Source organism: Mastomys coucha, unplaced genomic scaffold (genome assembly GCF_008632895.1).
Source record: "Mastomys coucha isolate ucsf_1 unplaced genomic scaffold, UCSF_Mcou_1 pScaffold20, whole genome shotgun sequence".
NCBI classification, from domain to species: domain Eukaryota; kingdom Metazoa; phylum Chordata; class Mammalia; order Rodentia; family Muridae; genus Mastomys; species Mastomys coucha.
In genome coordinates, this window is record NW_022196903.1 from 70,269,710 (window position 1) to 70,282,153 (window position 12,444).

Sequence of the window (12,444 nt, forward strand, 5' to 3'; positions counted from 1 at the left end):
TAGGGTATTTTTTTACTTTGTTAGTTGTCTTCCTATCTACACTAGAACAGAAGGTTCACTGGAATGGGGATTTTGGTTCCATTCCCAAGTGCATCTATAGATCTTAAAATACAGCAAAACCAACTTCTCACTCATTTTTGAATTTTACACACTGTGATCCATTTAGTTGCTTAAGATCACAGGTGAAAAAAGAAGTTGTTCAAAAATTAAATGTAATCTTTTCTCTGGCTCCCTTATGATCAAGTTGAGAAGACCAATATTAAACATGCAGGAAACTTAATAATAAAAGGCAGCTACATTTTAAAGAGAAAGAGTACCAGTACACTGAATATTAGAGATGAACAATCCAGTCCTTTTATTCTAGGGTGAAAAGACCAATACAAGAAATATTTGTTCCCCTGTGTTAGTTTTGTAGCATAGTGACAAGTGAAATTATCTTTTGAAATATTGTTTTGAAATTATTTTTCCAAGGATGTATTTATTCATGTGTCTTTGAACTTTTCTTTTTGCTTCTCTACCACCTCTCAGCTTAATATTTCCATTAAAGCCAATGCACTAATGAGAATTTATATTCCTAGTGCCATTTTAAAGATATATGAAATTCAGAATCTATAATTTTCTGACACTGTCCTTTTGCTAGACGGGCTGTATACTTAAGTTGTTTTTCTTCTGGTTTTTTTTCTACTTTCAAAAAAATCTACACTTGAAACTTTATGTGAGGTAGCTCAAAACTTGTGCAAAGGAAAAGAATTTTTTTAATTTTTAATTTTCATGGTTAGTTTTGAGACTGAGACTACTTTCAGAGTTTTGTAATTCTGAGATTCCCAGCCATACTGTAATAAATGCTTCCTAGATACATTTCCCAGCCTGCAGAATCAGTGTACTCAATATTTCTAGCTCTATGAAATTTCCAGGTGGTCCTTTATGTTCAGCAGGGCCATGTCATTTTGTTAAACTCCCTCTTCTAATCTAGATAGTAATGATCTCTCTGAAACCACAGTAGTCCCAGAACTAACCTAACTCATTTTAGCCCACCCAGTAATGGCAGGCTAAAAAGGGTAAATCAGTTGACAGTATTTTTTCTTTACCTTCACCACTTTTTAGTCACTTCTCGCAACCAGCAACAAGCATGTCCTGCAATAGGGGAGAGCTTTTGATGCCATTTCTTTTTCCTCTTTGATCACCCATAATTATCCTTAGTCTGTAAACAGATGCTCCAAAATTTCTCAGTCTCAAGACAGATGTTGCTTCTCAGATTAAAACTGTTCTGTTGTCAAGTGACTCCCTTCCTAGTAGGCCTTGCCTTTCCCTGACTTTTACTTTATTTGCAGGTAGACATTTGGGGAGGTGTTTTGTTTTGCTTTGCTTGATTCCTTTGATTTGATTTAGTTTGTTTATCTTTACTTTATTTGAGACAAGGTCTCATTCTGTACCCCAGGCAGACACAGAACACACAACATAATTTTGCTTTGTTCACCCATGGTGAACCTCTTGCCTCAGCCATCCAAATAAAACAATGACAGAAGTGAATCCCCACACCCATGAATGTGTTTCATATTGCAAAATGTTGGCCCTTTGCCCATAGATGATTTGGATGAGTCTGATTAGACTGAAGCCATGGATTCATAAAGCAGCTGGCCTCATCTAACCTTTTGAGATTTGTACTTGCATTCAGTAATACAATGACCCTTGCTTTCCTCTCTAGAGTACTACGTCTCTAAAATAATATAGGCTTGTGACTCACAGAGGTTCAGAGAGCTACTTCAATGTCTGAAATTCTGTGATGGATCCAAAGGAATAAAAATAATGACTTTTAAATCTTATAACAATTTATAAGTCATATGTATCCAGTTTTGTTAACAAGAAAAGTAATTTATTTTATAAGGGGATAATTATTCATTAATTTGGGTCCAAGATGATTTTGTTCTTAAGAGGTAAAGTATAGACAGAAGAATACTTAAGGAAGAGTTGTTGATTTTTTTTTAAGTTTGCTTAATTCTCTATAAATACAAAATACCACCTTCGGTAGCTGGAGAGTGATCCATTAACAAATCTTTTTCCAGTGGAACCTGGTGGGAAGAGTGTCATTTTTTTCCTTCAATTTGAAGCTTAAAATAGAAAATATCAAAGCAGAAACTAAAGAAAATTAGACAGAGAACATGTTAAAGTCCTCAGTGAAAATATTCGCCCGAGTGAGATGCTATGGAAGTATATATCTACATAATTTCAGGAGAAACATTATATAATACATTGTTGTTGTTAATTTGTGTTGTTATTTTGTTACCAAAAATGTCCATGACTGCCCGTGATCCAGCAAAATCATTTCATCAGAAACTTTTCAGTAAGTAGTACTACATTAGGCAAATGACTATTGAGAAACCTCAGCAATATACAGAGACCACGGGCCACTAAAATAGAATTCATTTCAACTGAATGTAGCCTTGTAGAATCATGGAAGCCTGAGATGGCACCAAGCGGGAATGGTCTGGGAGAGAGGAGCTTAGACAAAGAGGAAATGAGCCTCTATCTATAGGCAAAAGAATACCCACTTATTATTAAGGAAAAGTATAATACCAGAAAATGGTGTGTCTTAGTTATTTTTGCTGTTTGTTGGGATATACACTCTGAAAAAAAGCAACTTAGGAAATAATTTACTCTGGTTCACAGTTTGAGGATACAGCCTATCATGGTGGCAATAATGAGGTGGGAGTAGTTCCCAAAGGTGAGACAGTCGCATCTGTAGCTGGAAAGTGAAGAGTAATTAATGCCGGTGCTTGGGCTCGCTTATTTGCTTTTCTATTGCTGTGATAAAACAACATGATCAAGGCAACTTATAAAAGCGTATATTTGGTTGTTTTATTCCAGAGAAATAGGGTTCTTGATGTGGGAGTAGAAGAAACAAGCACTAGGCATCCAGCTATAGTGGACGCGTAAGTATGTCAACGTGCAGTAAAGGAGAGTTAATTTTCCCCACTGCATGGGAAAGCTTGGGGAAATATGGTTTTCAAATACGGACATGTTTACATGTCTTTATTACAGGAGTATTTAAGGTTTCTTGATCATTTAAAGGTGGGTTTAAGGTTTGTGAGCAGTGTATCACAACATTCACAGAATTTATGTAGCATATTAATGCTGTATTGCTCCCTTCTGACATAACAGTACTCTACTCCTCTTATAGAATAGCATGCACCTCAATTGGTTATCTTTAGGATACCACTAAGGAAAATAAAATCTGTATTACTTTTAATATACAGGAAATGATTTCAAAATGTTTAACAGAGAAATGAAATGTTTAGAAATATCATAAAAATGTAATGGTAAGTGTTCGATCTGTTCACCCAGGACTCTCGGGTCTTACACCTAAGTGGAAGCATTTCACTTTCTTGACTTTCTTTTCTGGTAGCTAGAGAGCACAAGCAATTTCCAGTACTTAAAAATAATCTCCAGTTGAGCCTGGATAGAAATTCTTCTAATCCCACTATTTGGGTACCTGAGATTATATGACAAATGTCAAATTTTAGGCCAGCTTAAACTATGTAACAAGAACTATATCGTATTACTACACACATTGTCTTAACTAACTTTAAAAGATAAATTTACTTAACCTCAACGGTAGCTGAAAATATTAGCAAAACCATGCTCTATTTTCAGAATCTCTTATAACTCATGTTACATCCATTTCAGGCATCTCTTTACATTAGGTCCCAGAGAACCCAGATTATCTTAACCTACATTGGTTGATTGGAAATACACCCTTTCTGTGTAAGTTTGTGCTTCCTGACACATTTCCCCAACTTCTGACTAATGTTGCCAGAAATCTTTCAGAAAGGACTCAAATTACACTCAAATCATTTTAGAGGCAGGTCTATATTTGAGGGCATACAAAGTTAAATGGCATTTTGTTACATTGTCTTCATATGTATTTATCCAACTGAAAGATATTTAATCTGAAAGAAACAATGGGAGATAAAAATCAAAGTTGTGAGGGTCATCAATAAAATCAAAAACATTATTCTGACATAAAAAGATAAACAATGTCATTTTTAAATCAGAACAAGAAAAATATTTCTAATAGAGTATTAGATTTTGAATAAGAAGAGTAGTAGCTTGTTAGGTTTCTAGTAATAAGTAGTGTGACTTTAATACAAAGGACACTCTAGAAAATGTTAAATTTTTTTTAACACAGTAACAAGAATAAGTGTAACTTACTTCAAGGATTTTGTTGGTATATGGGTTATCAAAGATTATTAATTCACACAATGTTTAATGAAAAATAAACTATTGCACAAGATGATTCAAAATGCCCACAAATTATTTCATTTCCTGATGAAAGAATTAATGTTTCATAGATCCTGAATATCTGAGAAAGTTCTTACTGGCTCACAAAGAACACATAGCCTTGACAACCCCTCATCTGAATGTTTCACAGGGCTATGTTTACAGATAGCAAACTTACTGGATGAGGTAATGTCTCCCTTTGGACAAATATTCAGCTTGTTTCCACTGTTTATCAAAGTGCTGAATCCTTCAAGCTTAGAGCCCTGCTCCTGCAGAAAAGCCCATAGTGAGTGCAAACACCCATGATAAAACCTTGTGTGACCCCCACCGAGGATTCCATGAAACTACCCAAACTTGGAAAACAAGAAATTAATCTCCATCTGCCATTTTAACTGTGAGTAACAAAGTCCTTTGCCCTTTGTCTCTGACCCATAAATCTTATGCCTTCAACCTACATGTACAGAACAGAAATTCTACAAATGGCTAGTTTATAAACATGGAGGGAGACATCTCCAACCAATTCAGTTTCTAGACCTTTTATATCAAAGAATTTTGATACAACTGTGCTCATTCATATGTATTAATAGTTTTTAAAACTATGATATTTTCAAGGAGTTATCATTTGGGAATTGTTCTAATACTATGATGTAAGAAAACTAGACTTAACTTAATCATACTTGTAGATGGATTATTGACTCTCATTTCTATATTGAATATGATTAAGCAAAATTATTGCTTTCTAGTATGATGATCAGAGAAGACAAAGATGAAATCTATTATTAAGATGTAATGGTAACATGTTAACAAAGAGGTACATTACAAGTATTAGCTTTTCAATGAAATTCTTATTCTCTATATTTGTAACAAGTTGGAAATTATCAACTTTCTAAAAATATCTTTTTAAATGTGTCATTTATTCTAAATCATTACCCACATATTTTTATTATATAAGACTACATAATGGCATTCACATTTTTCAAGATGTATTTATTTATGTGTGTGCATTCTTTCTCTAAATGTATGTTTGAATACCATGTGCATGCCTAATATATATAGGGATCATTGGATCCCCTGGAACTGGAGTTAAAGATATTTGTTATTTGCCATGTAGTTTCTGGGTACTGGGTATTGGGTACTGGGTGCTGGATGCTGGGAACTAGCCTGGGTCCTCTGCTAGAACAAGGTTTCTGAACTAATGATACATCTCTTAAGCCAGTCAGATTTTACTGTTTATTTAAGTTATTTAAACTTCTATCATTTCATTTATTATCATTGTGTATATTTGTGTGTACGACATGTGTGCATGAGTGCTAGAAATATCTCCCATGGAACACATAGGAAAGTTGCAGGATGACTCTCAGAAGTCATTTCTCTCCATCATAGGTTCTGAGTCTCAAACTCAGGTCTTCATGTTTATGTAGCAAGTGTTTTTACTTACTAAACCATCTTGCCAATACAACCTAATCCTATCAGAACAGTAGATTTGTGTTTTTCCTAAGCATGGTCTACAATATGTGTAAGCTTCCATGCCCATGCCTGTATCCACCCTAACTCTCCATGCTTGCTCTCAGACTTCCACCTTTACTTCTCAGAAATCTATTCTAGTGGCTTTAGAACTTTTACTTTCCCATCCAATGCTAAACATATTTAAAGTAAAACACTCATTACCAGATATGTAATTACTCTTTTCTACAAGTGCAGAACACCAGGTATTCTCAATTAAGAATGTTTATCAGCATCTATTCCCTGGAGGGACATCTTGGTTGTTTCCAGCCTCTAGCTGTTATAAATAAGTTGCTATGAATGTGATACATTTACACACTAGACTACTACTCAGCCATTAAAAACAATAAGTTTATGAAATTCACAGACAAATGGACGGAACTAGAAAATATCATCCTGAGTGAGGTAACATAATAATAATAAAAAAAAATCACACTTTGTATGTACTCACCGATAATTGGATGCTGTGGATCGCCCTGCTGTTGTTTAGATTTCCGCTGTTAGTTCTGCTTTCCCAGGAAGGGTTGTCTGGAATGAGGAAGGAGTCACATACTCAGGTTGACTTCTTGTGAACCATCCCCTAATGAATAAAGAAGCCAATCACGGTTGGATAGTGGAAGAGAGTAGGCAGGAGACAGATAGGGACTTTGGACAGGTATATCGAGAGGAAAAGATGTACTGCCTTCCTGTTTCCGTTTCAATGACAGATCCACCAGGAGTCACCGCTGGAGGATTTAGATTTATATGGTTTACAAGATTAGGATGCTAGTTGTTCAGCCCCTCCGATTGAGTGACCATTGTTTCTGAACTAAGTTTATATGGTGTTTTCCTTCACACTGTGGTTCTACTGGGTTCCAGAGAGAAAGGAACAGCAGCAAAGAGTGGGTTTGCCTGATGTGCACCACAAAAGGCCATGGGAGTTTCGAAACATGAAGTAGTGACCCACCAGTGGAAAGTAAGTGAGCTGGGAGGAAAGATTTTGGAGCTCTGAGTCAGAGAGTCTCCACAAGATAAGAACAGGCTAGCCATTGCCTGCCAGTGCATGGGCAGCCAGCCTGCAAGGGCAGAGAGTAGCTGGGTTTAGCATTGAATGGTGATTCTTTTTTAATATTTCCCTTAACAGGTGGATATTAGGACAAAAGCTTGGAATACCCATGATACAACTTACAGACCATATGAAGGTCAAGAAGAAGGAAGACCAAAGTCTAGATGCTTCAGTCCTATTTAGAAGGGGGAACAAAATAATCATGGGAGGTAGAGGGTAGGAGAGGCATGGAAGGGACAGAGGAGGAGGAGAGGAAAAGGGGGTGCAGGAGCATGTGTGGGAGGAGACAGGGTAGATGTATAGTGGGTCAGGAAATTGAACAGAGATGTGTAGCAATGGGGGATGGGAAACTAGGGGTAGTCAATAGAAAATCCCAGATGCCAGCAAAGCAAAATGCTCCTAGGACCCAATGGGGATGGCATTAGTTGAAATACCCAACAAAGGGGAGAGAGAACCTGCAGAGACTGTATCCAGAGATTAGGCAGGACCCCTGGTTGAAGGATGAGACCACCCAACCTTCTCAAAATTTTAACAAAGTATTGTTCCTGTCAAAAGGAAAAGACAAGGACAAAGAGCAGATTAGAGATTGAAGGAAAGGCCATCCAGAGACTGCCCCACCTGGGAATCCATCCCATATGCAGTCACCAAACCCAGTTACTATTGCTGATGCCAAGAAGTGCCTCCTGATATGGGTGTTTTCTGAGAGGCTCTGCCAGAGCCTTATAGATACCAATGTGGATTCTTGCAGCCAACCATCAGACTAAGCACGGGACACCAATGGAGGAGCAAGGGGAAGGACTGAAGGAGCTGAAGGGGTTTGCAACCCCACAGGAAGAAAAACAATATAAACCAACCAGATCCTATCTCCCAATCCCCCAGAGCTCCCAGGGAATAAACCACCAACCAAAGAATACATGGAAGGAACTATGGTTCTAGCTGCATATGTAGCAGAGGATGACCTTTTCTGCATTAATGGAAGGGAGGCCCTTAGTCTTGTGAATGCTTGATGCCCCAGAGTAGGGGAATGCAAGGGAGTGGATGGTGGGGGAGCAACTTCATAGAACCAGGGGGGGGGAGAGGGTGGGATAGGTGGATTTTGGGGAGGGGAACAGGGAAGAGGGATAACATTTGAAATGTAAATAAATAAAATAACCAATAAAATTTTTAAAAAAGAATGTTCATCAGTTTTCTTGACTCAAGAATCTCTTGACATATCTCATGATTCACAGTTCCTCTGTCAGAAGGCACATATATACATGTACCGCACTAACAACAGGAGTGAGTTAGTCTCACATTAGTCTAAGATGGTAGAAAGATAATCAGCATTGAAAATGGTGCCTAGAAAGTAGGTCAACATGCTACAGCTAAAGCTTTAGATGTATCTTAAACAGAGAATGGATTTTGTAATTTAAAATGGCTATTCAAGAAGAAAATAAAAATTAGAAGAGAGAAAACAAATAGATAAATACAAGAATGTATATCTATATCATATGTGAAACTGTGTATACACACATGTGTGAGTAAATTTGATGCTCCAAACCTAAAATATTTACTATTTGGCTTTCAAAAGAAAATTTCCCTGACATCTAGTCAAAAGTAATCACATAATGGTTCTTCAATACCACAAGTACATTGTGTTGAATTATACACTCTGAATTCAACGTATGTGGTAAATTACTCCTGTACAGTGTTGGCTGAGTCTGGTACCAGCCACTTTCCTGAGCTGCCCATGTCTCACCATAATGACTAATCACTAAAGCTTTGTTCCTTCTGCCTCCCAGCAGTGGTCATTTAAATATGTTAAAGTGAACTGGGGCCCAGAAAACCCAATTCATTTCATAAAGTGCTAACACATGATTAAATCCACAATCATTTGTAATTCAAGAAAGAATTGAATGTTTAGGACAAATAATTGATGCACTTTGGACATAAAAAATGGTACTGTAATAACAAAAGGAAGGAAATTATTTTCCCTCTCATGCATCTATCACCAAATATATTTCTTTCATTTGAGAACAAACATTGTAAAGAATAGTTTCTTATTATATTACCCAAAATACGACTTTTGCAAGAGAAGTAGAAAATGGAGAAATGGAGGAGGAACCTAAAGAGAGAGAACAAGACAGGGAAGGAAGAAAAGAAAAAAAAGAAAGAAGAGAATGGAAACATTCTTCTAATAGTACCATGCAGTAAGTTGTGTCTACAGAAAGGAGAAATGAGATATGCAACTTCTTGATGGTGTGAGAGGTCAGTTGGCAAAGGAAGAGTTTCTACCATGTGTGGCAAATGATTACCCAGCACCATCCAAATTCCTTCAATACCTTAACACTCACCACAGAGTACTCAAGTACTCAAGAAAATAAAATCCACCACCATTATTAAAGAGATCTGCTCATTTTAAATGGAAATCTTCTGCAACATTTTCCCCCTAGAATGAGGAGAAAATACTATGTTAGTATTTGAATTCTTGTGATAGCAGACTTTATCACAACAACTTTGGGAAACAAATGTATACATAAGCATGATATGGTTTTAGAGTATGTCCAACAAGGTGCAGGAGACAGAACCTCACCATTGCTTTGGTAGCAGTGTTTTCCAAATTCAATCATTTCCACGCTGGAGGGAGGCCCTTTTAGACTCAATAATTAATCAGATTGCAAGGATCAAGCCTTCTCTTATCCAGGATATAAACAGTACACCTACTGTTAACACTATGTCCAACTACCTCAAGTCAAGTCTTATAGACAATTTTGGAATTGCAGCTTTTATGCACGTGAGGGCTTTTGGCCATACAGCCATTGCTCAGTTGCCAAGTCTCTTGGTAAACTCACTGGTTTTCCAAGATTACCTCTAATGCAATAATTAGTTTGATTTTATTGGTGTGCAATCTGGAGGTTTTTATTTATTTATTTTTTTGGGGTGGGGTGTTCAAGACAGTGTTTCTCTGTATAGTCCTGGTTGTCCTGGAACTCACTCTGTAGACCAGGCTGGCCTCAAACTCAGAAATGCACCTGCCTCTGCTTCCCAATTTCTGGGGTTAAAGTTGTGCACCACCACCCCCTGGCACAATCTGAAATTTTAAGTGTTCATTGTCTCCCAGGAAAAATTTCACCAATATGGCAATCCAGAATACCTTTAATTGAATCATTACTGCTTATCCAAAGAACCTCTTGCACCTTATTATGCTTTGATTGAGGGAATAGCTTTAAATGTTGCTCACTGCTTCATGGATTTGGATGTTTAGTCTCCATCTGGAAACACTACTTTGCAAGTTCTGATAAGTTTTCTAGGTCAAACCTAGCAACAGGGAGTCGGTTGATAGGTCTATGAAAATATGTCTCTCTTTCTTCCTTCCTTCCTTTTTTCCTTCCTTTCTTTCTTTCTTTTTTCTTCCTTCCTTCCTTCCTTTCTTTCTTTCTTTCCTTCTTTCTTTCTTTCCTTCTTTCTTTCTTTCTTTCTTCTTTCTTTCTTTCTTTCTTTCTTCTCCTCTCTTTCCCTCCCCACCTCCTCTTTCCTGCTGTCCATCTTCTCAGTTCCTGGCCACCATGACTTGAGCATTTCTGCTCTACCACATCCTCCCCTTTGTAATGGACTAACAACTCTCAAACTGGGAACCATAATAAATCTTTTTGTTTTCTTTAAGTTATTTCTGCCAGGAATTTTGGTCACAGCAATGAACACTAGTGAGGATACACTCCAAAAATTGTGCCCTAAAACTTGAGATAGAAGTGCTTTTCTATTGGTAGCAGATAGAAAGTAAAGTATTGTATCAGATTATGTTAATGGGTGCTGGAGAAACAGTGGGACCAAGGAAAAACTAATGTTAGAAAGAAGTTTCTGAAGACTATAGTTTCAGGGATCATTTCTATAGTTTGTTACTAGAAAGAAGTCTCTGCCAATAAGCAGAAACAAAGTATAGAGATTGAAAAACAATTGAGCATTCCTCCAGTGACAGTGACTTTTACAAACTATGAGTGGTTCTGTAAAGCTTACTTTGTCATGATCATAAAAACATGTGAGTTTCAGACACTTCAAGGGAAACCAGAATAGAGCAGAATAATGACTGAAGGAAAGATGAAAAAAGGTTCTATGAAGAAGGTCCTTCCCTATCCTTTCTACTTAGGATCAGCAAATTTTTCATATCTAAGGCCAGACTGAAGTTAACCTTTGGGTTATATGGGTTAAAAGGCTAAATGATATCACGGCTACCATAATGCAAATGAATTAATACTCAATACAAAATGAAAAGATAGAGTCCATCTTGTAATAAAAGTAGGCACTAAGGCTGGGACAACAGCTCAGTCAGTGAAATGCTTCCCACATTTCAATCATGGGGACATACTCATATTAAAAAAAATATGGAGAAAAGGTTTTTGGTTTTGATTTTTGGGTTTTTGTTTTGTTTTGTTTTTTTTTAAAGTATTCTTGCTCACTTTTGTAAGTCCATTACTGGGGAGGCAGAGACAGTCAGATTCAGGGTTTTACCGGACAGCCAACCTGGATTACTGGGCAAGCTCCTGACCAGCAAGAAACTATCTGAAAAGACAGAGGCATATATCTCCTGAAAAACAACACCCAGAGATGACCTCTGGCCTCTACACAAATTTGCCTACACATACATACTTATCATGAGAAGATAAAAATTGAACTATATAACATTTTAGGTATCATTAAATATTAGTTTGCTTTGTAATCTTTAATTATGTTAAAGTGTAGATCCATTCTTAGTTTATAGGCCATAGTTAGTTAGCCTCTGCATTAGAGCATGAAAGGGAAACAGATAAACTAAATCGATGGGTACAAACTCAACAGTGTTGTATATTACAAAATTACAGTGACTGAGGAGAACATGAATTTTAAGAAGAAACGAGACAAAAGGCAGTTAATATATTCCACATGTGCGTGAGTTCAAGATTATACAAGTGAAAATTTCCATACAGTGCACCTGGTATTTCTCCTCTTCTCAGGGATAATATGATGAAAATATCAGGTTCACCAGAGAGTTCATGATGCCCCATGTGCCCCTATTTGCTGAACTCACAGGAGTGGCAAAGTTCATTGCCTGGTATGTATTGTGATCAGATGATTAGTGTAGCCACTGAAGTGACATATTTTCTTATCTGTCTCTTGCTACTCCCAAAGAGGTTTGAGGCTGTCTAGAAGTGGGAAGATGAAAGGGATTCTTCTACATTTTATAGCTGTCAAAAGTACTCCTGAAATATCAAAAACATAGTCACTATAGAAGAAAGCATGACATTGAGCCTGAGCTGATTTCCCACCTCTATTAAGTGGTAGTAGTACAGCTTACTATGAGTAAATGGCTGAACTTCCATTTTTTAGTGTAACAGAGGTGAAAATAGTGATAAGTACTTGGCTGGTATGTAGATTAATTATATAGAATATGCAAACTAATCTTGTCTTCTTAGCCCCCAAGTAAAGGGTTAGTACATGTAACAGATAGCTCTCACATATTTCTAAATGCTCAGTTTTCCTCCCAAGAAGTTTGCTGGGACTTTCAGATATGACCGACATTCAAACTCCCTATCTTTTCATAATGGTCAGCCAACTGTAATCAGTGCTTCCTGCTAGGTGTCAGAGTCACACTGATGTGAAACTGT